At 46.6% G+C, this 27,988-nt stretch overlaps 1 protein-coding gene across 2 annotated transcripts in view; it reads left to right on the top strand.

Annotated features, from left to right (window-relative positions):
• The window catches only part of PROK2 (prokineticin 2), a 94,760-nt gene that overhangs the window by 31,122 nt on the left and 35,650 nt on the right, over window positions 1-27,988 (top strand). The window contains exon 3 of one of the 2 annotated variants that reach the window (XR_011154646.1): window positions 436-881. The exons of the other annotated variant lie outside the window; for it this stretch is intronic. The gene's annotated coding sequence lies outside the window, so the exon portion shown is untranslated. Of the gene's footprint in view, window positions 1-435; window positions 882-27,988 lie in introns of those variants that run through there. 2 annotated transcript variants of the gene reach the window in all.

The following is a 27,988-nucleotide window of genomic DNA, read 5'->3' as shown; positions in this document are numbered from 1 at the left end:
CATCTCTTGCACAGGAACCTTTAAATAAATTAGTTTAAATAAGTAAGATTTACATCAGCAGGGTTGATAGCGGTGTTATCTTCCCTTCTCTCCTGCACGACGCAGTCTCTGCTAACATCCAGAGGCATCAGTCTGCTGGGAATGCTGTGCCTGCCTGCGGTGCTCCACCAGGCCAAGCCACCACAGGCAAGGGACAGTCATCAAAAGACACAGGATGCACTTTGACACTGCATTTGATCTGCACGTGAGGCTTTCTGCTTTCAAAGGGAAAATCTGTCTATTATAATTTCCTGCCAGTGGGTAAACTGTGCTTGTCAACTCTTGTTAGGAAAAGGGCTGTTCCTGGGAGCTGGGTTTGCTGAGGCTGTGCATCTGTCTCCCCAAAGGAGGCCCGCAGCCCTCACTGAGTGTTGTCACTTGCACTTCAATTTCCAGGTCAGACCCAACAAATTGCTCCTCGTTCATAAAAGGTGAATACGATGATCCCACGGGCAGTAAGTCTGGATGCAGGATGGTGTTATTTCACTATGCTCGTATCGCTCTCGGTCAAGGTCAGGGCTGCAGTCACTTTATAGCTCAGCAAAGCTGCAGAAGATCAAGGCTTTTCAGGAGGAACAGCAAGGACTTTGTGGGTTTACCTGTCTCTCCTTCCCCTGGTCCTAAAGCTGCCTGCTGGGAATCCAGAGAGGGGCTGCCCTGATTAATGTCAGCTATTGGGAACTGAGGGATCATTGAGAAAAATAGCTAAAGGTATTAATGACTAAAGTTCCCTGTTAAATAACTTATTTGTAGCTAATAAAGCTGGTAAGATCCTGGAAAATAGCTACCTGAATGCTTTCGGAAAGTTAACAACAGAGGAGTTGGAGTTTTCAAAAACAATCCATCTGATCCTTCCCTTCCTCTCTGCCTCCTGTCAGCAGGGAGACTTCACACCTTCTTCAGAAGAGAGTTTCCCTTTGGACACTTCCATGTGACAGATGGTGTCTTAAACTGTCCAGAAAAGGTGATTTTAAAGTAGATCAGAGCCACCTCCTCCTGCTCTCCATAACACTGTCAGAATTCCTACACCACCCATAGTGACAACCTAGTCTGATGGTGTCTTCTTTGAGGCTACTCCAACTGGTTAGGCCAGGATAAAATCCTTTTGTCAGCCCAGTATCATCCTTCCAGGTTCGCTCCATTGTTATAATTAATGCTTATTTTATTCCAAGTGTCAAATTGCTTCTCGATGAAGCAAAGGAGAAGCACTTCACTGTAGAAAACACGACAGTGTATTTAATTGGCACTGAGTTGCAGACGCCGCTAATGGATTTTAAAAATACAATAATCAAAAGGAAATTGGCATAACATGACATGGGGATAAAATGTTCTGACGTATCTGGTGACCTGCCCTGGTGCATTGTACTGCTGTGACTGTTTGTGTCAGGCCAGAGTACAGAAACTTCATCATTCTCAAGCAAAATAAAAACAACACAACAATAATAATAACTTTGGAAAGAAATGCAGTGGCTTTTCTGATTTCAGTTCTCATAAGCCATTTTACTTCTTGTGTTGACACCAGCAGCTCAGGTCAGCACAGCGGAAGTTGTTCCACGTTTCTCCTCCCGTACGTCACATTGGACCCTCTCCCTGCCACACCTGGCATTGTGATTCCTTGATGGATTGAGTAATCCCTGTTAGCTGCGGTGGGGTCTGGCAGGGTGAGCTGCTGCATGGCCCAGGGGACTGTCGCCTCCTTTGAAGGCATGGGAAGGGGTAGCTGCTCCCAGGAGCACAACCTGATGAGAAACTCAGAGGAAGGCAAGGAAGCCTCTTTTTCTGACCTGTTTTCTGCCATCCTTTAACTTACCAAACACCAGGCGGGGTTTGTTTGAAAATTCCTCTGTGTGCAAACTGGCTCTGCCTTTAGCCAGCCACTAATTCCTCCTCACTGCTCAGCCTCCTCCAGGCTCTTACTGCAATTCTCTTCGGTGGGTTAACCATCACCCAACAGGCTTTTACAAACCCTGCCAGTTTTCTTCCCAAGCCATAAACCTATTGTGTGCTCCCACGTGGCACAAACCTGGTAAACAAATCACTTTGTCACACTCAAGCCGAGCCCTTTCAACAGGCACCGTCATTTTCCTGTGATAGCCTTTGCCGCAGTTCGGCTCATGCTTGAATACTTTGCTGAATATGATGGACTTAAACATGTGCTAAGTGCTTTGCTGAACTGGGTCTTTCTCCTGATTTATGCCAGGATAGATTAAAATAGAATCAGCCCCTTAAGTGGTCTGTGCCGCGTGTTGTCAGCGCACCGAGACACCGCGTCGGCGCTTGTGTTTTAATTAAAGGTTCCACCTATTTACACGGAGTCAATCAATCTCGGCACAAAAACGTCCTTGCAGTGGATTAGCACCGTAGTGCAGACAAATGACATTAAGCACAAATGGCTTTTTGGAGAAGTAATTCATCTGCATGGAAATGAAAAATACAATTATTTTAACTGATGCTGTCGTGTAATCAATCATGCTGGGCATGCCACGAGCCCCCCCGTGTGTGCAGGGATGTGCTGGCTCTTTTGGCTCAGAGCTGGGATGGCAGTGTTCATATTGATGAGGTGGGTACCCAAAGGGATCTAACTGCCTCCCAAGAAACACCACCTGGCTCCAACTGGGTTTCCAGATCCAGAGCTGGTATTTGGAGCTGGGCTCAAGTCCCTGCAATGGTGTTAATTAGGTCATATGTAGGGCAGAAATGAGCAGAACGTGGTTTCACTGACAGAGTTTTAGTTGGCTCAAGGCTAATGGGTGTTTTAATGGGAAAACACAGCATTCCAGCCTGTTGGAACAGCAATAAGGGAATCTATGGGCCATCATTAATATACTCCTGGTGATTAAAATCATTCTTCCCTCAGACCTGTGTCTCAACACACTCAAGGCATTTATTAGTGGTCCATTATATGCCCACTTCAATCTTACTGCTTAATTTGAACACTAATTAACATCATCATGCCTTCTAAAGCACAACTGGTACTTGGTAGGATTTCATTATCTCTGTGCTCTGCAAGCAAAGAGAGCCAAGCTTCACCTGAAAAACCACCTCCTTGGACTCATGGGGCCAGGGCCAGGAGGGTTCCCCCTCCATGTCCCACCTCCCAGGTCTCACAGTTAGGGGGGAAGTTGGTGGGAAGCAAAACGATGACTTCATTTCCCGAGGCACTGGGGCAGTAGCCAGCAGGACAGCTTAGATGTCTAAACACTGCTTAATTATCTGTCTGAACGGGGGCCCAGGGCTTGGGTTTGCTGCTGTTGCTGCTGTGAACTCTGCTCACTCTCGCTGGCTCTCCTGGAGCAGGGGGAAGGCAGAGCCAACCCAAAATGGAAAGGTTTACTGGTCCCAGCTCTCTCCTGTGCATTGTGCTGCCTTCTCAGGAAAGATAGAGTTCAATCAGCCTTTGGAAGTCAGTGAGGGATGCTTTTCCCCCATCTAAATTTCTTAAAATAAATTTCCTCTGCCGCAGTTCAAGCCCTACCTCCTTCCCAGCAGTAGGAAAAATGAACACCAGCTCTTTCTGAAGGAGTTTTATGGATTTGGGGGCTTTTATCACCTCTTCCTGAGGCTTTTCTTCTCTCTAAACTGAATTATGATCATTCCTTCTGCATGTCCCTGTGGGGCAAGAACTGTGCTCTATCTCCTTGCCCCCCTCCATCCTCCAGCTCCTTCCCACTTAGACACTGTAAGGTTCCTACTGCTGTCACCCCTGGCAATAGTTCCTTCTGGGATATTGGCTTCCCCCCTTACTCCAAAATAGGGGTTTTGGCTTCATTCCTAGGTCCTCTTCTACCTCTTAGGGCTGCTGCTTAAGCACTCATTTTGTATTTTGTATTTTTACAGCTAATTATTCTTAGTTAAGTGCTGAAGGTTCTCAGGCTGCTGGGCTGCTGCCTGTTTTTTTAATACTACTTCTCCACTTCTCCTACTGAACCCTTCTTGGTGATATTTGAGCTTCTCTGGAGTCTAATAACTTCTATTATTAGTCTTTTGAAATGGCAATAGGCTCCCGTTTGACAGCATCCCCAATAGTTTGAATACTGAATATGAGAAAAAGCATTAGAGGGAAAACCTGCCTGGTGGGGAGGGAATGTTCTGCTCCCTGCTGCTTCCAGGCTTTGCAGGAGTTAGCTTTCCTACTCAGAAATGCATTTGTCACCATCTCCTTAGCATTGCTCTAACTGAGAGGTGGGAGTGGGCCATGTGAGCAGGGGTCCCTCCATGCCCCAGTGCAGCACAGATGGTGGATTTGCAGAGAGCTAAAGTGACAGCACCTCAGGGCCAGAGCCAGTCCCCACAGCATTAATACTTAAGAAGTGTCTGAGTTGCTATCAGCTTAGTGAGAGAGAGGATAGGCAAAGTTTGGGGATGCCGTTTGCCCCTTTGGGATTGCTCTGCTTCGGCCTTTTGGCTCAGACTTAGTTTAATATCTGATCCATCCTCTGTCAGGAGGCTGTCAGTGCTTTTGCAAGGGAGCTGACACTGTACATATTTCCTTTGCTGCCAGCTTGTTACACTCCTGGCATGTCATGATCTGGGGTTTAGCCTTCGCAGCTGATGCATAGATTGGTGTGGGGAAGCAGCAGCAAAATTAAGTCCAGTTTCTCAGCACAGATAAGCAACCCTGAGAGCGGGGAAGCGAGCTCCGTCTCAGCAGCAGGCATGGCGCTTCCCCTGGAACAGCAAAGACTGACAAGGTGTTGGTATGAATAAAAACTGGGTGCCAGGGAGAGGCTGTCAGTGACATTACTACCTGTCACATGTGTGTAAAGTCATCAAACAGTGGGTGGGAGGCCGTGACAGCCCTGGGAAAGACATCTCTATTAGCGCTCAGCGCTGCGCTGGGGCGAGGCTGCAGCGTGCTAAGGGCAGGCAGGCTGTTCCACTTAAGGTGGAAAATGATATATTCGGCAATGGGAGTAATTTGATTTGGCTGAGGTTCACAGTGTTTTGGAATCTGATGTGAGTCTTCCTACTATTGGATACTGCCCCAGATTCCCAGTGCTGCAGCATATTGCATCTCCCTTTAGGGCTGTGTGGAGTAAATGAGCTTCTGAGCATGATGGTACGGATTTTGTACCCAGATGGGCAACTTCTCTCCTCTTCTGTTATAAACTGGATTTTAACTTTGCAAGAAAATACAGCAAGCAGGATATTCCTGCACCATCTGACTTATAAAACCAGCCAGTGATTGCATCCAGAGGCCTTTTTTCTATCCCAAAATTTTCTGCCCATCTCAGATTATACCTGCTTTCGAGAAATAGCCTTGGCCAATGCTGGGTTGGTACTGGAAGGGGTTCCAGGAGCAGGATTTTTTGTCCAGAAAGTGATTGAGGTGCAACTCCTACAGCAGGGAGGCGTGCATGTGGTGGAGTACACTGACATCCTCACAGCTGGATCACCAGGGACTGAGCATGAGACCTGAAAATCATCAGTTTAAGGAGATGTAGATCTAACTGGAGAGACTGTGGGCACCTGGAGAAAGAGCAGGCTGTGTGAGCTGGAAAGGAGGGAGCAGCACTGTGAAACCAGCTTAAAATGCATCCCCATGAGCTGTGTGTGCCAGCAGCTGGATGCTGTCTAGCTGCAGCCACCTTGTTAAACCGTTTTCCTTCCCCTGCTAAAGCCAGGACTGACGCTTTGCTCAAGCTTAATGGTTCATGTCAGCGCAGTGCTTTGTGCTGGGCTGGGTGAGAGCTTGCAGTGGGTGCAGAGAGGGGTTGTCCCCTCCTGGAGCCACTCAGGAATGGCTCAGCCTTGGGGGAAACCTGTGGGGCAGTGAGGTGGCAACCACTGCGCAGCAAACCCCACCCCAGGCAGAGCACGATGAGGACATGCACCAGCTGCCTGCTCTGAGGAGCCTGCCCACGCCGCCAGCAACACCCTTGGATTTTGTGCCAACTTTTAATTGCATGAATTTAATTATAGGGATTTTCTGGCTGTGTTGGGGGCTGTGAGCATCTCCCCTGCAGCTGGGAGTGTGCAGCTCCCTGTGCAGCCAAAGCAGAGGCGGTAGCAGGGGAGCTCAGTGCAGGGAGAGCGGGTGGCCAAGGCCCAGCCCTGCTGCCATTTGGCCAGAGGCGCTCTGTGGCCTCCAGCTGAACTGGTTAGAAAATGACCCTTTGCTTTCTGGGATCTTCTGTATTTTTCTGCACTGCGAAACAGCTTCAGCAGTGAACCATCAGTGCTGCTTTTCCCTGAGCCTCTTCTGTCCTGGTGGTTTGGACCCAGCCGAAGAGCTGAGGTCTATCAATGGACCAACTCTATCCACTGGTGGTGGTACTGCCATCAGTGTTCTGGTCATGCTGCCAAAGCCATTCTTTGTATGAACTGTGCCTTTCTCAGGCTTACAAGAGGTTCTAAAATCAGGCCAGCTCTCCTGGATCAAGGATGGTTGGAAGAAGAGATGAGAAGCTGGTGGGTGGCCATGGAAGGCCTCTGGGAGCACCCTGCCCTCTCCCTTTCCCCTGCTCGTGAATCCAGGTAGATGCTGGAAAGCTGTTTCTGGCTGTCATTGGGCAGCACTAGCTCTGCGGTGTCACCAGAGATAAGCACATCCGTGGGTTTCAGGCAGCTTTAGCAATACCTTAGCTACTGAAGATCCACAAGCTGTTACTATTTGCCCCCATGGCTTGAAGCTGAGCTGGCAGTTTGGGGTTAGAAGCAGTTTAATTCCTCCCTGTTGCCTGCGGTGTTTTGCTCTGCCACCACTTGACCTCCCTGTCCCTGCAGTAAAAAGATTGGCACGTGGAGCAGCTCTGCCTTCCTCCCACCAGCCCTTCCCTCTTAGGGTCCCTGGAGCTTTGGCTGCTTATTCCTGCCATTTTCCCACTTTGCACTGTTTAAAAACAAGCAAGCAAGAGCTCCCTGGAGCCAACCGTTCATTTGCTGGCAAGGACTGCCTGTTAATCAATTAAAGCTCTGCAAACGTATTTGCAGCAGGGTGGATGATTAAGATGCTTTCTGTCTCTAATGCATGCCTGGGGGTAGCTTGCCTGCATGGTAAGGGCGGGTGTGTTGGTCTGGAGGTCCTGCAATCCTTCTTTTTATAGGTCTTGGAATAAAGAAGTCACTTTAGTTGAGGACAGGGAGTGAAGAGGAAGAGGTTTGGCAAGAATCAGTCTTTTCCTAATGGATGTTATTACCTGAGCCCTCTCTGCAGGGCAGGATTTGCTGATCTGCTCAGAAGTAGCTCTGGGGAAACATCCCCTCAGGGACCATGACGTGCAGAAGAGGTGGCTCATGTGGGCAGTGAGGGAAATGGGCTGATTTGGAGGATATTCAGGAAAATCGACAGAAAAGGTACTGCTGAGGCCAGCACTGAAACAGCACCAGAAGTGTGTTTGTAACCAGGCTAAAATTCATCAGTGCCACTAAACTGAGGTTCATGTTTGTGATTTTATGCTCTGTTGTCAGAGCAAACCTCAGCTGTGGGAGCCTGCCAGCCCTTCTAAGCATTGCTTTAATTTCCACCACTGATCTTCATTTCCAGGCATGAATTTGGTTCATTTCAGAGCCTTAGGCAGGGGAATCAAAGGACATAAACCATTCTTTCACTCGGCCAGCAAAAGGGTGCAGGGCCCTTGTTGGGTCTATGTGTCATTTTAGGGATTGCAATGGATTCATGAGAAGTTCAATTTCTTAATACTGATGTGCCATAAACTGTAGTGCAGTCCTTGTAAAATGAAAATTGCATTCCTGTTTGTATTTAGGGAAGTCATCTACCAGGCTCTGAGCTGGCCACCAGTTCAAAACCCATGACCATAATAAGTCAAGCCAAAGAAGTCTTTGCACTGGCACAATTTATTGAGGTGTGATTTAATAGAAAGACCATTAGTGTTTCAAAGGGCTGACAGTGACTGGCTCACATTTGATATTTCATTAGATATTATGGTATTTGGCAAGAGCAAGATCCAAATCTTGGCCCAGGGCAGGAACCCTGGCTGAGGAGAACTTTGCAGCGTGGTGCTGGGGGTATGGAGTTATTCCATGCGTGGAAATGGCAGGGTAGAAGGAAAATGGCTGGAGAAGCAGCTAAATTTGGGAGATGGAAACTGAGGCATCCCCACAGGTGGGAGCTGTTAAGTGCAAAACTCAGCGTGGCTGGTGGTGCTGGCATGGGGAGATGAGGGAACAGGGAGAAGGGGCAGATGGGATCAGAGGCCAGTGGGAAATGGATGCTCTTCCAGGAGCACATTGCATCCCCATCCCAGCAGGGCCCTAGGGGAAGCACATTGTTCTTTAGAAGCTGCAAAAACAAACCCTCCAGTCTGCCCATGCACTGGGAATACTCCAAGAGAATTAATTGAGCCAATTAATTATTTAAAAATAAATATACATTTGCTATTTTGATAGCAAGGTTTCAGACTATCACTTAGTCCATAAAATAAACTAAAAGTGTGGTGGTCAGAGCAGAGCCCTGCCCTAAAGCTACCACCAGAGAGCATCCTTGTATACTTTTTCTGTGGAAAAACAGCACCGAGCTGGGAAATAACCCATCTTTCAGCAGCCTGTCTCTTTTTAAGTGCTTCCCAGTCAGTAAAGATACAATAATTGAAAGTTGTCTATCAATCATGTTAGCAGACAAAACAACATTGTTTCTCTTCTCTTTTTCTCCAAAGTGCTGGAGCTTGATCGGCTTAACAATGTGAACAAAGGCACCAAGTCAAAAATCCCACTTAAATGTTTTCAGGTATAAAAGCACATCATCTTTGGGGAGGGAAGGTGCAAAATTCATTGTTTAGAAGCGTTCTAGGGGAATGCTCAAAAGGCAAAAAAAAAAAAGAATGGTATGGAGAATAGACTATGTGGAGACAAAATATCTTTTGGGATGAATTAAAAAAACCTGCTGAGAAATTTGCATGTCTGAAACAGCTGATGTGGCCAGAGAAACAGGTCAGGCGATCAAGCTTTGACTTGTTTTAGTGTTTTCTTGGATTGTAAAATCATGCTAAATCTAGGTTTGTGCTTTAAGTCCCTGTGGATGCAGGGCCAGGCTTGCAGGGGTGGGCTGTACCTCTGACCACTGTGTAAATGATGCTCTTACTTTCCCTTTTGCCATCCAGGTGTTGCCCAGCATCCAGGCTCCCCAGAGGTTCAGCAGTCACCTCAGAGCTCCTCCTCAGTTTTTAGGTGCACTTTGCAGTTCTCATAAGCACATTTTTCTCCAGAAATCCTTGACTGGGCTGTGGCAGGTGTCTGTGTAGGTGGCTGACACCCTGGAGGGTTGGGGCAGGGGCTGCTCCGATGGTCCACAAACGATTTTGCTTTGCAGAGAGCAGCTTCCAACGTTTATCTTTCTTCGCCCAGGGCTTACTGTTGTCTGCTCCTGAGTGGTTTCAGTACAAAAGTCATTTGTTGGCTACAGGTCTGAAAAGTGGCAGCTCCTCCAGGCTAACAGGAACCTGTTGTCCATGCAGTACCACATAGCATAAGGTTTGCCACAACTTTCTGCTTGTTTCAGGGCAGGTTCTGCATTGCTGCGTTTTTGCAGCAGTGTTACTTTTGGTTTGTGCTTTTATATATACATTTATACCAACTGATTTAGCAGGGGATGCTGGAACGGGTCTAAGGTTAGTCCATGGAAGAGCAAAAGACAGATCTCTCAGTGCAAATCATTTCCCTTTCTCAGCCAGTTGCAGAAAAGGGAAATAAATAAGCAGTGAGAGGCACCATCACTTTTATAATCACTTGAGCAATGGCAGGACCAGTTCTCTGTGAGTCACAGCAGTGCTGCTGCTACCCCTTTGCAGATATTAACCAGTGGTTTTAGGGAGGTTTAAAATTAGTGGTCTGTTAGTTACTGTGTGTTTCATTCTCTGTACAGTCTGCTGGGAATGCCACAGCCTTTATAGCTCATAGACACTGTCCCCAGGACGACTTTTAGCTCTGGATGATTGCAGTTTGGGCAACTTAAATGCAGACAGCAGAGAAAATGTGGTCATTGCATCTTGGCACCTCACACCTGTGATGTTCATCGCCTCCACCAAGTGCTGTTCAAGTTCATTTGGGATTTTACTTAATACTTAAGGGGGTGGGAGAGGGTGTCTGAGCTGCCCTTTCCCTGGTGTGGTGCAAGCCAGGAAAATGCTTCAGTTAGGCTGAAACCAGGGTTTCCTTCAGCTTAAGTCTTTGAAATGTGAAGTCACAGGTCTACCACAGACCAAACACATTTCCAGAAGTTCTCATCATGTGTGGTTCTGGTCAGACAGGCAAAAAGATTCAATCTGTTGTTGCTATATTTTAGTTTCCCTTCTCCTCCCTGCAGAAGTTTCCTTTTCAGATGATTTTCTGAGTTCATTCCAATTCTGTTGCAAGAAACTCATAAAGCTGTTATTGCTCAGTCAATCTCAGTCTCCTTGTTAATATAACACAAGGGTAAGCAAAGCTCACGGAAACTGCCTACACTGGAGGAACGAAACAAGAAGACGTTTCTGAGCACTGCAGGTTTTTCAAAGCTTCTTTGTTCAGAGATAGGGAAAACAAGCTGTAAAACTTCACCCCGACAGAGGGAGTTGCAGATTTAAGGCTATTGACAAGAGTCATCTCTCCAGATGTAGGTTGGCATGTGGGTTCACAATTACAAATATGATTTATGATTCATCCCAGCACACTGGGATGATGGGGGGAGAGAGTGTCTATATTAGGACAAACCTTGAATGACGAGGGACAGCTCACAACTTGAGGAACATGAGAATGAGGTCATTTGAGATGAAATGCTTCAGCATTGCCAAACACATGTTAATTTACTGAAAGTAGAAATTTAAAGTGATTTTCCTAAGGGGAAGTATTCATTTGCCAGCAGACAGGAATCTCTGAGTTTGTTTTAGGCTCGGAGCAGCATCCTACCAGCCCAGCACACTGCTCCCTCTGCAGCCTCCAGTGCCTTCAGAGGCACCACACAACCATGTCTGGAAAATAATGGTTCTACTTGAGAGGTACCTTGTGCCACGAGCATGGTAATTTTTGAAATAAATCAGATTAAAGGGTCTTTACAACCAGATTGTGATGTAAATGTAAACTCTTGTGATTTAAGCTGTGCAATACCCTGTAACTGAGGCATAAGAAGATTTTTCTCTGATTTTCACATTTTGCTAGAGCTTTTATCTAGAAGGCTGCTGATTTGATGCTTTAGAGATAAGATACAGGACATGGAGAACCATCAGCTTGATTACTTTGGCATTTCCAGGGGTGCAGCACTGTGCTCTCACAGCCAGCAAAGATGGCTCTGTGCTGCCCTTTGCCTCTTGTTTGAACTTGCAGTCTGAAGGCATTTCCTCCCACACCTCGAACCTCAAGAGAGAGGAAAGTCCTGAAGTCAGCCTTTCTTGGTGTTCCGTCCCCAAAGGACCACCTGGGCTTGCAGGTGGTGTCAGCCAGCTGGGACTTGTGTCACCTGTGGGAATGGCCAGTTGGAGTGGGAAGAGGAAATGCTATGAGGGAAGAGTGGGAGGTATTTCATCTGGGAGAAGCGATGTGGGTTTTTTGTTGGTGGTAATGCCAAGCATCTGCCTCAGTTTTGTCTGTCCCAGGCCCTGGGGTTGCCCTGTGCTCTGGGCAGCTCCTGGATGCAGCCAGCTCCCACCAATCCATGATTCTGGCATCCAGACATCCTCTCCCCATGTCAGAGGGATTACCAGCTGCTTTGAATATACTCATGCAAAGCAGAGACTTAAGCCTCAAACTTCCATCTGTTCGTAATAAAACATCTTCACTGGCTGAATTTGACCAATTTAGTGATTACTGTTGGGACAGTATGGTCTCTCCAAGTCCTCCAGCTGTTCCACCATGGAAAGCCTCTTGCCTTAATGTAAAGGGTTGCAGCCACTTCCTCTGTGGTTTTCATCTAATTTTGCTACAATAATTCAGCAAGTCCACTTTGGCCAGCTGTTCCTCAGGCCTCCTGGCCCACATGGCTCATATATTGCTGCTGGTGATGATGTTAAATCAGTATTTCCTACAATTTTGCATCTGTCCTCAGCTCTTGGAGTGGTTCCGGCAGTTCTCAATATACAGCTGATAATTTCACAGCACCCCCCATGGTGATTCACTAGCCTGTGAAACCTCCTCACTGTGCTCCAGTTCCTCACTTCCCAGGCTGGTGATAGACATTGAAAATATTGTACAAGTGGCACTTCCAATAAATCAGCAGTAATTTAAACTCCTGATAGTAATTCACAGATCTGGTGGGTTTTGCTTGGCATCTCCTCACAGATCAGGATGTGGATCTATCTAAACTCAGATGCAGCATCATCTGAAGTCTATTTTCAGCAAAAGCTCAGACATCTAGTGGTGAGGGAAACTCCATAGGGTGGACAAGAGACCATGAAATTATACTTAAGATGTCCTTGGTGCTGTTTACCCATGAGAAAGAAGGCTCTTGCGAGATCTCTTTGTGGCCTTTCAATATTTAAAGGGGAGTTATAAGAAAGATGGTGACAGACAGGGCCTCTTACAATAGGACAAGGAGTGATGGTTTAAACTAAAAGAGGGTAGATTCAGCCTAGATCCTTGGAAAACTTTTCACAAAGATGGTGGTGAGGCCCTAGCACAGGTTGCCCAGAGAAGCTGTGGCTGCCTCATCCCCTGGCAGTGTTCAAGGTCAGGTTGGACGGGGTTTGGAGCAACCTGGGATAGTGGAAGTTGTCCCTGCCCATGGCAGGGGGTAGAATGAGATGTTCTTTAAGAGCGCCTTCCAACCCAAAGTATTCCATGATCATATGTCCCCAGGACAGATCAAGGGTTCCTGGCTCCCTTTCACTGCCTTCTCTTTGCTCCCCAGTGTCTCTTCTCCTGGGCCTACTTTGTGCAAGCAGAGAGAGTTAAGTGCTCTGTTCAAAACCCCCCTAGGTGTAAATGTTGTCTTTGTTCTCTTTGCTATTTCTCAAAGCCAGGGTTGGTCCCTGATTTCCTGCAGTGATTTCATTCAAGTACTTCTCCCCACACTGTGCCATGTTTTCTGCTGCAGTGCCCTGTTGGGCTTGCCCCCGTTTTTCTTCTCTGGGTTTGGGCTCTGCTTTGCAGAGGCCTTGGCAAATATCACAGTGAGGAAGCCCCAGCTTTGCTCTCTTTATTCTCTCCAGAAATATGGATGAGCACACAGCAGCTTCTGCTTTTCTGTGCCTTGATATTCTCTTCCCTTCCAGCTGAGAGGAAAAGTCTGGCTACAGCTTTCTGGATGCTGTACTGTCCCTTAAATCCTCGCAGAGATGTTGAGGCATTGGTCCACACTGTAATCACCGAAGGATTACAACCAGTGTCATTCCATATTAGTGGGATTATTAAGTAAAATTGGCTTATAGGATCCAGCATGCTGGCAGCTCACCCCAGCTGAACAACAGCTGCACGTCCCTTCTGCCGCCCGCCTCACGCTGCCTTCCTGCCACGCTTCCCATTGATTTTAAATTTCACCATTCGCTTCTCAAGCACTCGAGGGCTTGGGGGTTTTCCTCTGTCATTGATTTATTGCTTTCCTGAGAGTCAGGACAAGCTTCAAGATCTTCATTCATCAGCCTGTTGTGAGCGTCAGGGTTTTGCCCACAGATTTCAGCAGTGAAATGATCCAGGCCTGGCATTGGTGGTGTTCAGTCAAAATTTGAAGCCTGTTTATTCTTGACAACTGGTTTTGCTTGTTATAAACTGTCTCAATTCATAGCAGAGGTGGCCTCTGCATTATATTTGGTTCCCTGTTGCTGGTACTGAGGTCATGTGCAGTGCAGGACAGGTTATGGGAAGATGCTGCCCAGCATCCTCCAAATTTGGGAGAAATCACTAGAAACTGTTTTGGTCTTTACATTGACACCTGCTGCCTAGCATGAGCAGTGTGCTAAGTAGCCTGGAGGTGAAGAGACCCTTTTTTGAGCTTATTACTTCCATTTTTGAGACTTTCAGAAAGGGGGAGGAAAAGCACCAGACTTTGCCAGGCCTCCAGTCACCAGATGAAAGAAGTCTTTGAAAGCTTCAGAGGGTAATGTTGCCAGGGAGGGTTCAGTGAGAATGTGTGAGGTTCAGTATATCAGGAGAGTGCTGTGCTGTGCTGTGCTGGGCACCCAGAAAAATAAGTTAAAAGTAGGTAAAAGTTCTGCTGCTCCAGTTCAAGCTTACCTTTAATGAAATTCTTTTCTTCCCTTTTACATCATTGGGATGTGTAACTGGTTTTTTCCTTATTAACGATGCAGTAATTGGTTCCAGTGCAGGGTCTGTGTCCATTAGCACATCTGCTCAGACACTTGTACTTTCCGATACACGCTCTGTGTACAACAAACACATTTGTTCCTTGCCTGAGTGCGTGCCTTATCTAATCTACCTCATCTCCCCATCTGAATTTTAAAAAGAAAACTAATGAAAAAGATTACTGCACCATGACAATAACAATGCTAATTGTTCATCGGCACAGCGATGTCTTGGGGATGTTTCTGGAAGTTGCTTTGGTGAATTCTTAAGTGCAGGAGGGCTCTGCAGGCTCAGAGTTCCTGCCTCATGCAGAGGCCCCCTTGACTTGGCCAAGGTTTACAATTTCTCAGTATTATCACAAAAATTGTCAGAATTAAGTGTAGCCCACTTTTTGCTCTGACTTGCTACTGCTGTAGCAATAACCTTTGCTTCACTTCTTGTCCGGATACTGTGCTTGATTCAGATCCAATCCACAGTCCGTGCTCTTTCCCATTTTGCCCAGGAAGGTCCATTGCCTCCAGCAGCCAGGCTGGGGAACTCTGGGGAAAGCACAGAGAAAGTTTAGTCACTGCTAAACACAAGCAAAAATACCAGAGCAAAGCAAGTTACCTGCTGGAAACTGAGGAGAAAAAGTAACCCTGTGACCCTCAGTTATGGAAATCATAGAACAGAGTTAAAATTACAACAAGACAAAAGAGGGCTGAGATGACTTAGGTCTTGCCCAAGGAATTTAATTGAAAACTGTAACTTTGGGAAGCACTGGGTTGTTTTGCTCTGTGTTTGTGTAAGCAGTCAGCGTGAGGATTATTGGGAGCACAAGACACTGCCTGGCATCCTTCCAAAGGGGGAGCGTGAGGCTAGAGCTGCATAAGTCTCCTCTCATGTGCTGGGGAGCTTTGTTAAGCTGCCTGACACTGCTTGATCCTTCTGGATATAGAGAGAGGAGCTTTCCATCATCTGCAAAAAATTAGAGGTTATGTGAGCAGTGTCATGAGGCGTATCTGTCAGTGAATCACGGCGCTGATGTGTTGTGCAGCTCTCCCGTGGCTCAGGTACTGCAGAACAGCTCATGCTGCACACCTGGATCTGAGCCTTGGCCACACACCCATCATATACCTCTCAGAGCTCTGAGACTCCCAGAAGTCTCCAGCAGATGTTTCATACCCTCCTCTGCTGTGAGAGCTGTTATGAATTGAGTGTGGACCCAAACTAAGCCACAGCCCTCATTAAAACCCGTCCTTGTGACAGCTCCCAGGCAAGCTCTCAGCTCCACCAACTCCCTGCAGGGCAGCACATCACTCACAGCCAAGTGCATGTTCTGTGCAGGCACCATGGGGATGTGGAGCATCTTGGGGTCCTGAGGCTGGGCTGGAGCCTGTGATCCCAGAGAGAGGCAGAGGTTGGAGAGAGGACACGAGTGCACATCACACTCCAAACATCCTTGGCCTGAGCCCTTCAGGGATATTTTCTGAGCAAAAATGGTGTCCATTAGGGTCTGGTTTTGCTATGGTCAAAAAAAAAAAAAGTTTAGTGTCCTTTTGGTGTCAAAGGGGTGAAATGTGATGCATGTATCAGGCTAATCCTTTCTTGCAGAATTAGATTAACAAAGAATAGTCAGTGCAGTCCAAAGGGCAAAAGCTTTTGCAAGACATTCTTCATGTCTTAATTCCCACCAGTCCAATGAGAAAGTCCCAGGAAAGTCCTGAATTTCGCCAGAGATAATTGTGGTGCTTTCCCTTTTCCCTTGTCTTAATCTCCCTTCCTGTTTCATCCCAGCCCTGAGGAGCTCTTGGAGAGAGTCCCTTCCCTGTTTTCCCTTATGCCAACTTTTGGTGTGTCTTGTGGCTCTCAGGAGTGGTGCCAGGGCTTGCCTGGGTGCTCTTGAAGGCTGTGGAGCTCCTTCCTTGCAGTGCTAAGAACGTGGTGGTGCTCCCAAAAACCCGTGGTGCACACAGCTAGAGCATGACTGCATCTCACTTGCTCTCTGCATTGCAATCTTTGTGCAAAGGGTGAAATAAATAAATGAATAAATCATTGGCATTGTAGCACTGCAGACAGCTGGAAACACGATATAAATACTAAAGGCTGGATCTGTGCTTCCCAGCAGCGTTTGATGTGGGCCACAGACACAACTCCCCAAGGGACTTCTGGTCCCTGAGGACCTGATTTATGCCAGTGCTGCAGATCAAAAGCCAGGATGTGGTGCTGCACAGCTATAATAATGGATGTCCAAATTTCCTTCAGCTCCAGGTCTGCTGAGACAATGCTAAAATCGGCAGACCAGGAATTAAATGATTTGTGCTGGCTGGCTTAGGGAGAGGATTCACTGTTTTCATCACATGCCAGCACTGGTTCAGCCACATAGGGCTGAAGAGGCTTTATGAAGAAGCTTTATAAGGCTTTATGGATTGGCTGGATACCAGAACCTGAGCCTGCCTGGATATAGGGCTTATCCTTACAAATCTCACCTTACAGCTGTGGAAATGAGTGGGTCTGGATTTCCTTCATACAGCCCAGGATTGCTGCAAGTGTTGATGAGAGCTCTGGGCCCTCCAACCTGCAAAAAAATCATTGTATAAAGCTCTGAAGTGACTGATGTGCTGTTAATAGGTTCCATTATTTACTTTTTAATATTCATCATGCCAACCATTAAGCAGAGTGGAGACACCGTCCCTTACCACAGTGAGTGTTTCTCCCAGGACAGGAGCATCTGTTCCTCACTGGTTAACCAGAGCAGGGGCAGCTTCAGCTCTAAGGAGATCAAATTGTGGACTCCTCCTCTAGCACGAGGCCAACCTGCAGATCTGTGTGATGCTCCCACACTCGAGATCCCCAGCATGATGTGATCTCCAAGGACCTGTCTTTGCTGGCTGTCACAACCTGAGATCACAGTGTGAGATTTCTTCCACTGGAGAATCTGTATCCCTGAGTATTCAGGACTGTTCCCTCCAGGAGACAACATCTAAACTCTACATCACTGCAGATTAGTCTGTGGCTTCTACAAATATGAATTTAAATAGTCTATTATCTCAAAGTACTGTTAATGTTTTTATTCCCAGTTCCTAGATGCTCCATACTGAATATCCTCCAAGTCCATTAGCTTCCATTTCATGTTGCATAAATTTGTAGTCTGCTCTTCTAAAGAGAAGATGAAACCTGACTGAAAAATTTACTGAACAATTGTTCCAATGTAGCTTAATTAGAATCTTGCAAGGATTTTGCAAGCATCTGAGATCGCTTGGAATGCTTGAGTCATTTAATTATAAGATTTAGGGTTAATATCTCAGATTATTAATACATATGAATGTTTATTAAACTCTAGGCAGCACTTTTAAACAACAAAAAATGGCTTATCATATTTATAACAGCCTCAAGGAAGAGAAACTTTCAAGTGACTCAGGCTCTGCTGTCTTTTCCTTCATGCTGAGTTGTAGCTGGAGTTCTGAGGAAGGCTGAACTCCCTGGGAGAAGGACAGGCTTCATTTCATGGGCTGCTCTGTCACTCCCAAGTTTTCTTTTGAGAGCAAGTCAATGGCAAACTTTAAAACAGACTCAAATTGTTTGGAAGGGAGTTGCTTCAAAAATGTAATTTCCTTCAAATGTGTTCAAGATGGGCCCTAAACTTTCAGGCACCAAGAACTACCCTTTGCTAAAGGACACCTTAACCATCATTTGGCATGTTTTGGAGGGCTGTTGATCTGAGTTAAGCTGGTTCTTGGTTGCTCTGTGGTGCCCCAGCAGCCCACAAGGCTGATTCAGTGCAGCTTTTTGATCCCTCCAGTACTTGCTGGATCACACAGCAGCTCATGTACAAACCAGTGTGGGTTTTACATCAGTGCATTTAGACTCACATGTCCCTGATTTAAAGACTGCTGCCCGGAACACCTTGTTAATAGGCAGCACTTCATGTGCTACCATAAAAAGAGAAAGTCTCCCCATGGAGAGATTTCAAACTTTCTTGACTGAGTTTTCATAACTTTAGGAGATCAAATTTATCCACATCTAAGTGAGAGGAGCAGCACCAAAAATATAACAATGCACCCATTTATGCCAGCAGAGATTCTTAACCATGCACTGCGATGCGCTCCTTCCTGCTGGAGAGAGGCAGAGGGAAGCAAGCAATGGAAGTTAAATGAAGAAGATAAGGTCTAGCTTGGAAGTGAAGCCTTAGGAAGAAAATTTAAAACTGGTGCAACAACATGGCAGAGTGTAGGACCATTGGAAAGGTCCAACAAGTGTGATTAATCCATGGGCTTTTCTCCAACGCCTGCAGGCACCTCCACTGAAAGTGCCGCATCGGGCTGGGGAGGGAAGGACAGGCTTTGCCATCAAGCCATCACAGGGCTTGCAATAATGACGAATGCAAACGTATTTGGAGAGCTGAGTTCAGCTCTGTGTGTAAAGCCTGTGCATAACTCATTCATTTAGAGTTTGTGAGACACATCAACCTAGTGCTGGCTCTCTCCATGGGACTAGATTCCCTTTAAACTGTTTCACGTGGTGTGCAAACTGGAAACAGGCGCGTTAGTGATGCTCACAGCGGGGCCTGCAGTGGAGCAGCGGCTCGAGGATGACTCAGAATAAGAACCTTGTCATCCTGGGTGAGCCAGCCAGGGAAGGGGGGAGAGCAAGGGCATCCAAAGGGGGCCCTGCATCCCACAGCCAGGCTGGGAGCTGTGGCAGGCTGGTGCCAGGGGAAGGGGGTCTCTGGACGTTCCCACTGTTGTGCTATCCAAGACTGATTTATCCTGTGCAATGAGGAGAAGCTGTTCTGAGGAAAGACTTTATTCTTTGCTAATTCATCCACTGAGGCTTGTGTGGTGCATCCAAGAGCTCCTGTCTGAGTGCTCTTCTAGGTCTGGGGGTGGGAAATGTTGGTGGGAGAGCAGGACACAATACCCAGCACGTGCTTCAGCTCATTTTGTTTGTGCTGTTCACAGCCCTTCCAGCCCAGTCTCTCCCCAGCTTCTTGCTCTGTGTCCCATCCAGCCCATCAGTCTCAGAGTGCTGTCACTGAATGACACAGGGGGATGGGATGGGATGTGCTGAGCTGGCCAGAGCTTTCTCCTGTGGCTTAGGAGAAGCCAATGCCATAATTCAGCTGGATCTAGCATGCAGTGAAGGTGGGCTGGGGACCAACCACTTTATACTTTGTCTATTTGATTATCACTGGTGTCTTGAAGGAAATATAGGTACTGCTAAAAACGGCACTGGTTCTATTTTTAGTATATCTGGGTCAAGATCTCCCTTTTTATGTCAGTGATCAAATTCATTATTCACTTTCTGGGCATTGCTTTTATCCTCTTGTTATGTTTGACTACAAGATTAGTGGACCTGACTCTGTTAGTGCTTTTCAATGGTGTTGTCAAAATAAATAAGAAATTAGGATATTGCAGAAACAACCCAAATGCAGTCTCTTTGGAGTTGGTTCTTGGGAAGTTTCCTCCATCTACTCAGGTTTGGCTTTGAGGCTCACTCAAACCTTTTGTGTCACCTGCTCCTTTCTGTGTCTACCCAAGTATTTACAATCAAGTAAAATAATTGTAGCATCCAAAGCGTGAAACTCCAGATCACCCACATGCTCCTTTTTGGCACATTTCTTGTCCAGCCAGTGATGCCTGAAGTGGCCACCTAAAAACAGAGGCTAGACAGGAGTAAGGGAATAAAGGCAGGTATTTATTTGAAAGGCTTTCAAAGGTACCCCTGGGCAGCCAGAGGCCACTGCCCAGAGGGACCCCAAGGTGGACTCCAGGGCACGAGTTCTTCACACTTTTATGAGTTTGGTTCATTTGCATATCAGGGTTAATTCTCCAATTAAAGCTTCAATTAATGATGTAGTTTCCCCAAGCTTCCCCCCCCCTTTAGAGGCCTTTGGTTTATACTTTTTGGGCCTAGGACAGTCTGGGTGTCCCTGGAGAGCAGGCCTGGAGAGGCTTTGTTACATCTGCCCAGCACGAGAGAGCAGAAGTGAACAGGCTACAAGAAACTTCAGAGTTACACACTGGGCAGTGCAGGATTTGAAAAATATGAAAGTTAAAACCTAAGGCATCACTAGGACAAACCCAGGAAGTTAAGTTCAAATGTGAGTCTATGTTGCATGAAGGACTTACCTCTGCTCCTGCCCATTCACCAACACCCAAGACAAACATCCTCCTGCAGCCATCCAAATCAGTCTAATTGTAAGCAACAGAAAATGGTGCTTTAAATAAATCTCATTTGCATACTGAGAAAAACTTCTCAGCTTACTGAATATGGAAATTACTAGTGGAAAATTATTTATCGCCTCAGTATCAAAATACCAGAGGTTGGCTGGTGCCTTTGGGAAAATCAATTGTGATACAGCAATATTTCTCACTTCCCCATATATAATGTGATCTGCCAAATTTAATCCAGTTTTGCATTTGATGGTCCCCAGTAGGATGAAAAGGTGAAGCTAATGTCATATAAACAATGCCAAGCATCATCCCCCATGAAATTTTATGTGACAGTTGAAAGGTGCTGAATTATCCCAAAATAGCCCGGGGACTTCACAGTTCATGCAACCTGGCAGTTTACAACAATGCAAATATTCTGCTGCTCACTTAGCTGCTGTTCTCTCTTTTTAATTGTAAATTCACTCCCAGTATTTCAGCCTAGAAGGTGAGAGAATGGAGGGGGTTCATGCTGTGCCATGCTCTATCCTCAGTAACAAAATGCTGCAGAGTGAGAATGTGGAGGCAGAAGCAAGCATTTGCTAAGCCCAAATGCTTCCCTCTTCGCACACTGTTGATCAACTAAAAGTCTCATCTGCTGCTATTATAGGGTAATTTTCCCTAAATGTGGTCAAAATGAGAGATTTGTCCAAGGACGTATCATGAGCCAAATTGCAGGGATTTTACCACATAAAAAAATATCCTCCTCTTCTGCTTTTTGCCTGCCTTCCCAGCTCCTGAGAACTGTCTCCATTACGTGGGCACATCATTGCTAAGGGAACTCCTTGTTTTTCTCGTCATTATCTGCAAAAGGAATCTTGATGTATATGTAGGCTGTTAAAAATGTACACATTTATTGAAAATTGTCTGAGTAAGATGAACTGCTGTTGAGAGTATTTGAGTTCAGCCTACAAAGTGCTTGTAGTTCCTAGTCCAAGGAAAAGGCTAGATGTGTTTTTCTGTTTCCTTCAGCTTCCCTTGGGCAGTATTGCCAATCTTTGACATCCAAGATCTGGAAAAAAAAAAAAGAAGGGGGGAGAAAATCCTTTTGTGGTTGTATCTGTGCCGGGCTTCATCCCTTAAGCAGATCTGCACGAGAGACCAGCATTGTCTATCAGCACAAGTTTGTCAGGCGCTGCATTCTGCTTATTTTAGTGGGCATGAGAATTTCTAATTCACCTATAATGTGGCTAATTGCCAAAGGAACTGAGTTTGTCTCGATACATGTCACAGGACCTGAGACCCTTCTGTTCATGCTTTTGGAAGGGGTTTGGTTTGACTTTTCCTCTCCCTGGGGAGGCAGTGGCCTGTCTGCTGCCCGCACAGACCTGGGATGATGCCCAGTCCCTGTGCTCCATTCCCAGCATCACAGTGCCAGCCCATGAAGGGACACAGCTGAAACTGCCCAGCCTGGTTGGTCCAGAGGGTTCGTATTGTCAGGGTTTGTGCAGCTGTGAACTTGGGCAGGATCCGACCTCTGGCTGTAAAACTGCCAAACAATGTTCATTCATCGTTTTTGGCCGGTCCCCGAGCCCCATGGAGTAGCTTGTTCCATTAGGTGTAGTGGGCTGAGGTTTAGCTTGGGGCTGGAAGTTCGGCTGCAGGGAGGGAGCTGGGGCTCCTGGCTGCAGCCACCACCTGTCCCTGCAGCTGCCCTGCTCAGACATCCGGGGTGGCTCTTGGTGACCATCCCCTGCTGCCTTGGCCATCCGGGACCTGGTCTCTGCACCAGCCTGTGCCCATTGCAGACAGCCGCCTTGCAGAGGACAGAAACCAGCAGTGTCCTGTCCTTGTGAGGACTGGGAAATCCTGGACGTGCTTGGAGATTTTCTCCCTGCCCTCAGAGAGAGCCAGAGCTGAAGTTCCACTGCAGGATGGGTCCAGAGCAGTGCCAAAATTTGGGAATTGGGCTGGGGGCAGGAACTCTGCAGAGCAATCGACTGCTCAGAGCAACTGTAACCCCCAAATACTAAGTATTTCCTCCCATTTTATTTATGAAAATTAGACAGATAATCCTAAAGGCAAAGTTAATGTTAGCCAACAAAGAGACATCTTCAGGTAACCCAGCAAATAACTGTTCAAATACTGATATCTTGCATTGCCAACATGAAAAGGGGATAGCTGCATTGTATAAAATATAAGAAGAGAAAGGCATATTATTGTTTTAATGCAACCTTTCCAAACAAATTTGTATTCACATTGTATCTTAACAGAGAGATGCAGGAAGCAGACAGAAATTTATCTTCTCCAGAGAGTGATAAATCAGTGCCTGGCTCACAGGGACATTTTTCAGACATCTCAAGAGCACCATGCACAAAAATATACATACCATGAATTTCCTGAGTGGACAAGGGCTAGTTGGAATGATGACAACAGTAGGAAGAGCACACACCAATAGCAGAAACCTGGCAGGAGAAATCTGAATTATTCCTCTGGAAATGCAGTGAAAACAGCTAGGAAAAGTTTGTCTGCTCATTAGGCAAATGATTTGTATTTCCTTCACTGCCTGTTCTCAGTGTGCCTTTCATGTAGAGTTCAGCTTCCAGGATGCTCAGGGCTCCTGAGGAACTCACTCCCACGGAAGCATCTCTTCCCCGCTAGTTTGAAGAGTTCAGCCTCAGAGAAATTTGGGCCAGTGGAAACTTTTGGAATTAAGTATCACTGTCAGGAAGAGGCCAGCTGAGGTCTCTTAAAGAGCGTTTAGCAGGAAAACACAACTTCTTTGTGGGACTCGCACCCCTCCAGCCTAATTTCCCCTGACAAGAGCGCGGTGGCAGTAGGGTTGTTGGACCAGTGGAGCAGGGACTGTTTTCTTTCCCTTCCTGTAGACATTAACAACAGCTCTCTCCCTTTTAAACAAATCCATACAATAGAAGACAAGTTGTCAAGAAAGATTAAATCAGTCTGTAAAGCATCCAAATCCCAGACTCAGCTTTTGCATCAGAGAGGGCAAAATTTTCCCCAAGATGGGTTGTGCCACCACCAGGGGTGGCAAGAACACAGTGTTGGCACGGGAGGAGATAGCATCCCCCTTGGGTAGCAGGGCACAGGTGGTCTCAGCACACCTCAGCTGTGATCCTGTGATGGGTTTTGGGGTGCTGTTTCCCAGATTTTAGTGCAGGTTTCTTCTTCCAGTAGCGTCATCCACACTGGGACTCTGCAGCCCCAAGGCATTTTCTGATTTGCCTCAGTGCTGCCTCCAACAAGTTGTACTGAAGCAAAACCAGACAATAGTGCAGCTCCAGTGGAGGAGAGTCCTGGGCAGGCAATTGATGCTGGGAATGGATTTATGTCAGGTATGGAAAATCAATGCACAGGAAGGAGAAGTGCTGTACAAATCTGATGACTCTTCACTTGGCCTTTGCTTGTGCAGGAGAATAATCATATTGAAGGGACCTAAAATTGAAAAGGCTGAGTCAACATGGTTATCCCTGTTAAATACTTAACTCTGGGTTGCATTTTTCCTCAGTGGATGACAAATGTGTTACAAAAGCTTTTGGTGTCACTGTTATGTTACAGGTGACCCAATTACACCTTTTTTCTGGCACTTTTGGGACCAGAAGGTCTGTGTAGGAAAGTGGTCCCATGGTGGCGAGGGGAGAAAGAGGGACTCTGGCACTGTCCTTGGGTCACAGCCTCAGTTTGTCACCCCTTTTGCCCCACTGATGCATAGTTCCTAGGCCATCACCCTCCTTTCCCTCGGTAGACCATTTCCTGACCCTTCTGCAAACATGAAGCCATAACTATAAGCACCAGTCTTGCAGCATCATGCACAGGATTTACTGGGGCATTTGCTCTTTGTCCTTGCAGTGCAAGTTTCCTGTTTTCCCCCTTCTAATAAGAGCTGTGATGGATAGGTAAGCATCTAAAATAAACCAGCTAAGAGTCAGTGATTGGTTGGCTTTGTCATAGCAAGCCAGGAGGGACCGAGCTTGATGGCACAAAATGCAGAGCAGCAAGTGGGAGCTTCTCCATGAGTGGTTTGGATGTGAACTGTGTGATGGTGGAGAGCACCAACTGGTGGCAAGGTGGGGTGGGAGAGGAGGAGGTGCAGTTTATCAAGCCATGTCCCCCAAGGGTAAAACAGTCTGCAAAAACAGCTGAGTCTTCTCAATTTTTTTCCTCAGTAGGGTGTTGGAGGGATGGGGAAAATCTCCAGACATACAGAGGTGGTACAGAGGAACATCCCCAGCCCAGGCTGCTGCCACGTGGAGTTAAGCTGTGGTGGAGGAGAAGCAGTGAAGCCGTTCCCAAAGCCACACTGTGCATGTTCACTGCTGCTGAGGAGGGCTGGGGGTACAGCAAACATGCCAGCATCCCGGCTAGATGGGAGCTGGCTTTCTTCCTAGAAGGGCTGTGAGCTGCCTCCTCAGCAGGGAGGGCTCATTTGGCACCTGATTGCTGCCATCCCCCTTCCAAGGGCTCCCATAATGTCCCCATAACCAGTGCATCGTGTCCCAAATTGGTGCCCGATTGCCACTGCGTGCTGCCGAATCAGAGCTCATCAGGGCTGCTGTGTCTTGAGGCTGACGGAAAAAATTATTCCGTGGCAGAGATGAGTCTGTGGAAAGTATGGCCTTGAAGCAGTCAAAACACAGAGCAGGAGGGAGAGGAGAGTTCTCAGTCTTTTTTGGATGTGTGTGGGCAGCCAGGACCTTGTATCACCTCTGACCCCAGCAGGCAGGGGCTTGTCCTGGTGTGGGAGATGCTTTTTTCTCAAGTGCTGCCACTGTGATTTGGGCTGCATCAGCTGCTGCAGGGTGAATGAAGGCACAGCCTGAGCTGGGTGGAGGATGCTGAGGCTCCTGCAGGCTTATCTGATGGGCAGCAGTTCAACAGGGATCCCGTGATAATGAGGACGCTGTGATTTGCTGCTCCTGCTGCTGGATGTCAGCGTATTTTTAATGCCTCAAGGACAGTGTTTGACTAGGGAGAGAATTCCAGAAATGGCAGATTGTACTTAATTGGTGATGTAATTAGTAACGCAATTATAAATTGTCTAATGCCAGAAGTGTATTGTGGCTAATAACAGTCTGTGCCATGAGAATACATTTGGATCCCGGCTCTGGGCCTGCATCCTGTGCTGGCTGCTCCCACAGCTCATCAGCAGGTTAAAAGGACCAAATCCTGGTGGATCCTCCACTGGATGGAGGCTGGGTAAATGCCTGCTGGTGGAAATCCTGCAGGACTCCAACAACATGTGCTGACAATGCTCTCCTTGGTTATTCCTTGAAATCCCAGCTGTATGGAACACAACCATCCTCCTTTCCCCTTTCTCCTTGTTTAGATTACAGGCTCTCTGCAAACAGGGAACATTACTGGCTCTGAACCTGTGCTCTGGTTTTTAAGCCTTGGAACTCCTGCAAGCTCCCATTTCTGTGTGGTTCATTGCTGAGATGGCAGGAACTGGCTGGTCTCCACCACCAATATCAAGAGCAGTGGCAAAGTGTGATGACCTTCCTGGAGGTGCTTGGAGGAGAAGAGGAAGAAGGACAGAGCCCAATAATTTGAGAGTGTACATAATAGTGTGACTTGGGTGTTTTTCAGCACACTGATTTCAGGGCAGGAGATTTATGTTTGCATGGGTACCTGTGGAAATGAATGTGTCTGGCCATATGCCTCCTGTTACAGGATTAAGACTTTGATCAAACATTCTGGCATGAAGAATACTCCTATTTGATGTAGCTCTAAGGAAGAAAATAGTTTTGACCGTATGAGGAGAGATTATGAGAGCAAAGATGATACTTTCTTGCATAATTATTAAATGATCATTATCCCATAAGTGCAAGCTTCTGGGTAGCTCAGTGTCTTAAAGCAAACATTTGTTATAACTTGCTCCAGAGTTTTCAACACATGGCTTTAGATTTTTCTAACTTCATATTCTTCCACCAGTCAGCTGAATAATTAAATCGCTAGTCTGGGGATTTTATTGTGATGAAAATCTGCAATTGAGCATTTGTTGCACTGAAAATGGACACATTTCTTTTCCAGATACATTTGGACACAGTAGGGATCTGTATCTCTAGTGATTTCATTTATAGAAGTTCCACAAGTGTTAAGTGGTATTAAATTAAGTGAAATGAAACACTTGGAGTCTAAATATTTCACATCTCTGTATAAATAGCTTCTTCTATTATTGAAGCATAAAAGTTGCAGGCTTGTCCCTACATTTCATCACGGTGAGTGAGGATTTAGCCCTGGGACACCTCGTAAAGGTGATGAGTGTCAGTGTGCCCATGTACTACTTTACCATCTGTGCAAGGTGAAATGCAGACAAACAGCCTTTTCATTTCCTCACCTTCACAGTTTTCCTCTGGCCTACCTGGAGCTCCGGGCTGTTGACACTATACATTAAATTTTCTTCCGGAAGCTATTTGTATTACTGGGCCTGGCACCATATCTACAACAACCCAGTGAGTAACACTCTGTAGTAGGAGCTGATGCTGCAAAACGGGTTTGGCACAATCCCATGGCCTTTGGTTTCAGAGGTGGACATGCATGGACATCAGGGCAGGGAGTAAGTGCTGCCCAGGACAGAGAGGGATGAAGGGCTTCTGCTCAAGCTTTGGGTTTTATTTTAAAAGCTGCCTCCAGTGGAGCTTATTAAAGGCTGAAAGAAGGAAAGGAATGACTCGACTTTCAGGAGCAGTAGCAACTCAGCTGTTCCCCCCCAGCTGTTCCCCCTCCACCCTCCCGGTGGAGGTTTACCAAAATTAGTACTTGCTGATTTTCAAATTGGAGAAGCCTTTAATATTTGGTTCCTCAAAGCCTGAACCCTGACATTAGCAGGGGTTATGGAGGCTGCAGTGAGGTAAATCTTGTTATTTCACAAAGTTGATTGAGTTTGTCTTGATTTTAGATGTCTCACTGTGTGGTGCTCTCCTCAGGCTTGACCCGCTGCCTATTGAAGTCACTAAAAGACTTGTGTGGATGTCAGCAGGGTTTGGGTCAGGCATTCAATGTGATAATGATGCCTCTTTAACCCACTGATGTCATTAAGAACCTGTTTATTGCAAAAAAACCCAAACAGATTTCTGGATATGTAACCAGCTCTTGCCACTGTGTCAGCAGCAATGTTTGGGGAGGTGCCCATCCCATGCTAGGGTGTAACAGATGGGGATCAGAATGCTGAGAACAGAACATCCACAATGCCTCACTTCAACACATGGCACTGAACTGAAAAATATCTGCCTTGGTTTGCTTGAACTCTTGTCATTTAAACTCATCTTCAATCACCACTGGGTAGCCCTTTGAGAAGGGTGTTTCTGAGTCCACGCTGAGCTTTGCTTCATGCAGCTTTATGAAGCTTTCTAAGCATTGCTGGGATGTCTTTTGAACACACACCAAACAAGTGGTGCCAAGCAGAGGCCATTGGGCCTCCTCAGTGGTTGGATCTCCTGTCCCTGGTGTATTTTCTCCTCTGAATAATAATCTCCCCTCCCTTTGCGTACACAGACCTCTTGAGCTGACCCAGCTGTTGCCATCGTGTGTCTGCTATAAAAGCATTGCTTTTTTCTCTGCTCAGATATCTGAGCCCCTGGAAATCTCTTGTGTCTACATCCTTTAGGGTTTGATGCCTTCCAGACCTCCTC

The sequence above is a fragment of the Aphelocoma coerulescens genome, chromosome 12 (assembly GCF_041296385.1).
Source record: "Aphelocoma coerulescens isolate FSJ_1873_10779 chromosome 12, UR_Acoe_1.0, whole genome shotgun sequence".
Lineage (NCBI taxonomy): Eukaryota > Metazoa > Chordata > Aves > Passeriformes > Corvidae > Aphelocoma > Aphelocoma coerulescens.
The sequence above is the reverse complement of the archived record's forward strand: the minus strand, read 5'-3'. Positions and strand labels throughout refer to the sequence as shown.